This window comes from Malaclemys terrapin, chromosome 1 (genome assembly GCF_027887155.1).
Source record: "Malaclemys terrapin pileata isolate rMalTer1 chromosome 1, rMalTer1.hap1, whole genome shotgun sequence".
NCBI classification, from domain to species: domain Eukaryota; kingdom Metazoa; phylum Chordata; order Testudines; family Emydidae; genus Malaclemys; species Malaclemys terrapin.
In genome coordinates, this window is record NC_071505.1 from 257,316,659 (window position 1) to 257,322,004 (window position 5,346).

The window sequence follows — 5,346 nt, forward strand, 5'->3', positions numbered from 1 at the left end:
GTTCACAACCTCCCCACACCTGTGCCTTTTGCGGTGAGAGGGAGACTCTGGCATACCTTTAGGTAAGGTGCATCAGATTGCAGCCCCTCTTCCAGTGCCCCCAGAACCTCTTACTGAGTTTCTGGCTTTACCTCCTCATTTATGCACACCCCATCCATGACCCCACAAATTCACAGGAACTCCTTGTCAACCTCCTATTAGCGCTGGCCAAGATGGCCATCCATCGTACCGCGAGGAGGAAGTTAACTGAGGTGGTGCTCTGTGACTATGGGGCCTATGGTCCCTTATCCAACCATGCCTCTGGGCAGAGTTCCTCTGGGCAGTGTCCACTGACACTCCAGAAGCCTTTGAGGAGCAGTGTGAGATGTCAGGGGTTCTCTGCTCAGTGACCCCTTCTGGTTCCTTGATTTTTAGCCTTTGACTTTACGCCCATTTCTTTTTTCTCCTTTGTTGTCCACCTTAATCAATGGAAGCCTGGAATTAGTGTTTCCACTCCCTTAATTGAGGGGCAGGGCCTTCAGTTTTGGGCCAGACTAGACCCAGTTCGTCAGATAGTACATAGCATCCAGGGAAAGCCTACAGAGATACAGAAATCATCACAGAACAGAGATACAGAGAAACTTCTTGGGGGGCCAACTGCACAGGGAGGGAGGAGACTTTATAGAGAGTTAGGTTGCTAGACTCAGAGATAGGTAAAAGGGAGCCAGAGATAAGTCACTCCTGGTGTGGTCACGTCTTGAAGAGACCAAACTACCTCAAAGACTGTGTAACAAGAGGAGTTTGTGGTAAAGACAAGACTCCAACTCAGCTATGTCCTAACAGCTTCTGGCTGAAGGGACATGAGATGGTGGTCTGGGTGTCAACTGCTTGTTTTCAATTTTTGTAAAATCAGAAAGATGCAGCATGATTAGTAGAACTTGGAGTCAGAGGGCTCATGTTCCCTGGACTGTTATTGACAGGTCACCGGGGGATTGGGTGGTGTCAGGCTGGAAACAATTCAACCACATGGACAAAGAAGTGCAAAAGGGTTGATAAATTTCCACTTGTTCAACTGAAATACATTCAGCTTCACTCTTTATTGATGAACAACCCTTCACCACTGCATATGTAGTGTATTATATCAAATTGTAGGCCCTAATCTAGTATTAACATACATGCTGACAGAGCCCTGCACCCAGATGGAGCCCCTTTGACTTCATTGCAGGATTCAGCCAGCATACATGCTGTTGCAGGATTGGAATCTTACATGACAAAAAATCATAGAATCTTAGGACTGGAAGGAAACTCAAGAGGTCACCTTCTCCAGTCCCCTGCACTCAAGTCAGGTCTAAGTATTACCTCAACTATCCCTGACAAGTGTTTGTTTAACCTGCTCTTAAAAATCTCCAATGATGGAGATTCCTCAACCTCCCTTTATAATTTATTCCAGTGTTTAACCACACTGACAGTAAGGAAGATTTTTCCTAATGTCCAACTTAAACTTCTCATGCTGCAATTTAACCACATTGATTCTTGTTCTATCTTCAAAGGTTAAGGAAAACAGTTTTTTCTCCCTCCTTCTTGTAATAACCTCATATGTACTTGAAAACTGTTATCATGTCCCCTCTCAGTCTTCTCTTTTCCAGACTACACAAACCCAATTTTTTCAGTCATGTTTTCTAGACCTTTAGTCACTTTTGTTGCTCTTCTCTGGACTTTTTCCAATTTGTCCACATCTTTCCTGAAATGTGGCGCCAAGATCTGGACACAACACTCCAGTTGAGGCTGTATCAGCATGGAATAGAGCAGAAGAATTACTTCTTGTGTCTTGCTTAAAACACTCCTGCTAATACCTCCCAGAATGATGTTTGCTTTTTTTGCTACAGTGTTATACTCTTGACTCATGGTTAGCTTGTGATCCCCTATGATCCCCAGATCCCTTTAGACAATACTACTTCCTAGGCAGTAATTTCCCATGTTGTATGTGTGCAACTGATTGTTCCTTTCTAAGTGGAGTTGTCATAACTATAAAGGGAAGGGTAACAGCTGTCCTGTGTACAGTACTATCAAATCCCTCCTGGCCAGAGACTCCAAAATCCTTTTCACTGTGAAGGGTTAAGAAGCTCAGGTAACCTGGCTGGCATCTGACCTAAAGGACCAATAAGGGGACAAGATACTTTCAAATCTTGGGGGGGGGAAGGCTTTTGTTTGTGTTCTTTGTTTGAGAGGGCGTTCGCTCTCGGGACTGAGAGGGACCAGACATCAATCCAGGTTCTCCACATCTTTCTAAACAAGTCTCTCCTATTTCAAACTTGTAAGTAAATAGCCAGGCAAGGCGTCTTAGTTTTCCTTTGTTTTCTCAACTTGTAAATGTACCTTTTACTAGAGTGTTTATCTTTGTTTGCTGTACTTTGAACCTAAGACTAGAGGGGAGTCCTCTGAGCTCTTGAAGTTTGATTACCCTGTAAGGTTAATTTCCATACTGATTTTACAGAGATGATTTTTACCTTTTTTCTTTAATTAAATGCCTTCTTTTTAAGAACCTGATTGATTTTTCCTTGTTTTAGATCCAAGGGGTTTGGATCTGGATTCACCAGGAGTTGGTGGGAGGAAGGAGGGGAATGGTTAATTTCTCCTTGTTTTAAGATCCAAGGGGTTTGGATCTGTATTCACCAGGGAATTGGTGAAGGTTTCTCAAGGCTTCCCAGGGAGGGAATCCATTGGGAAATGGTGGCAGCGGACCAGAGCTAAGCTGGTAGTTAAGCTTAGAAGTTTTCATGCAGGCCCCTACATTTGTACCCTAAAGTTCAAAGTGGGGATACAGCCTTGACAGGAGTACTTTGTATTGTCCTTATTGAATTTCATCCTATTTACTTCAGACCATTTCTTCAGTTTGTCTAGATCATTTTGAATTTTAATCCTATCCTCCAAAGCACTTGCAACTCCTCCCAGCTTGGTATCATTTGCAAACTTTATAAGTGTACTCTCTATGCCATTATCTAAATCATTGATGAAGATATTGAAAAGACTCTGGCCCAAAACCGATCCCTCTGGGACATCACTTGATTCGGCCTTCCAGCTTGACAGTGAACTAATTCTAACTACTCTCTAGGAACTTTATCTGTGCATATCATGCTAATAGATTACCTAAAGTTTTCCTTATCTCTGAACTCTAAATTGGTGCTGCAGTAATATGCCACATTTTATCTAAAGATTTACAAATAAGTAAAATACACCATTATGTAAATAACCAGTGAATAATTTGCTTCTTTGCATTTTGTTTGCATGTTTAATTATTGTTGTGGGATTGTCATGGCTCAATCACTTATTGAATGACAAATATACTGCAGATCTAGGCCCGTTCATGTTGTTAAACTGTGAGCTATGACAGCTAAGATTAACACGGAAATTTAGTTCACCCACAATGTTTTCAGCTTTTGCTGTTTTATTGCAAGTCTTTGAGATAGATAGATAGACAGATAGATAGATAGATTTACTTCAGGTCCCAATTGGCATCTAATTAATGTGAAACTTTCATTTTAAAATACAAGTAAATTCCTAGTTCTCAAGGTTAGGCAGAAAAGCTTGAACCCTAACGGCTCAAAAACCTGAAAGAAAATAAAAACTGCAATGTAATCTGTTTGAGGGCAACAAGAACAGAATGTGACTCACAATCCCAGAATTCGATGTATCAGTATACATAATGCACATTCCAGAACTATAGTGATGGGTGCCTTACAACCGTAAAATTCCTTACAATTACAAGTGAGAGAGAGACTGTCTCTTCATCCAAAAACACACTGGCTGTTATTGCAGGGCTATTTTACCTACTTATACCCAAGGTAACTTGTCAAAATCTTTCTGTTCCTAGACAGGTGTCAGGTATTTATACGCCTTGACAGGTTCCTATTTAATCCAGCTGTGTTATTAGTCAAGAGATGATCCGTTGATGGACAGCTGTGAATGTGTATGTATAAGCATCAATAATTGAAGTGATAGCTTTCCTATGTAACTTGGACTAACTTGTTGCTACAGAAGCTTCTGTGCTTTTGGGAGGTCTGTAGCTATTATTGCTATATCAACTTTTCTTTTCTATAATTTCTCATTTTTCACTAAGTTTACTGTTGACTAGTCCAATGAACTTTGACCTAGATCCAAACCAAAAGTCTCTCTTTCTTCTGTTCTTCTATGATCAGTCTTCAGTATATTATAAAACAAAACAAATTGTCAATTAAATAAAAAGTGCTTCAAAATACAATGCCACATTTCTTTTCACTCTAAGAAGTACTGTGTCTTGTTCCTTCTAATTCTTCTTCTTTAGATAACATACAAAATACCTGAAGAAAGAGGACACTCCAGACTTAGTTTTGACTCAGGCAAATCTCCTATTGAAGTCAAATGGAGATTTCCCTGAGTTAGGATTGAGGGGGAAAAGTGCAAAACTGGGTCCTTGTTAAGGGAATCATTTGTTGGGTTTCTGTTTTTCAATACACAAATACAGGTCAAACAATTGTTAAATGATTAAGGAAGAAAAGTTTCAAATTTTAGGTTTAAATTCAAATTGAAAGGAGGAGCCATCAGTCTGTCTATGACATAGGACTCGCCTTGGACCTAGACTTTCGGAGGAACTCTTCCTGCACAGGGGGACAAAGAGGTAACTTTATTTGAGCCAAATGAGAGGGGTCAGATATCTTCTATAAAAGGAAGAATATACTATGGCCCCCATGCCTTACTTAACAAAGGAAGCCATTTTTATTTGGATTCCCTCCAAGACCTTTTTCTACTTGGCTTATCCAGAATACCTCACCCAGTTCTGGGAGAACACTTCATCCACTGCACTGGGATCTAAAAGGTCAGTTTGACTCCAGCTCATCATTCAGGCTACTTCATCAGGGATGGAAAAGCTCTGTGCCCATGCTGGCCAGATTCAGATACAGGGATTTAGGTAAAGGCTGATACCATAATTCCAAATTATATCACACACTACAGTTTATATAGATTTTTTCCTAGCAATTAACATCTATACTACTTGAATCTAACTGGTTTGGACATTTCCAACCAGGTAAGGACCAATCACTTTGCAGATCATGTAAGAACCGCTTGTGTCCTCACCTTATCTATATTTCCAGCTTATCAGTTCAGGGTGTTTTCACATATCTGAACTAGCCTGAAAACACAGTCTCCAGCACACAGCTTGCTACACTCTTGTTTACAGTTTAACCTTGCACTCAAATGAAGCCATATGAAAGTTCTTTATGCCCAGAAAAATATATGCCTACAGTTTTTAATATTTTAGAGTGATGTTTTGGGGTTGGAGTTCTTTCTGTCTCTTTCTTGCTCTTGGGAGAAAAAAACACTTAAATTGCT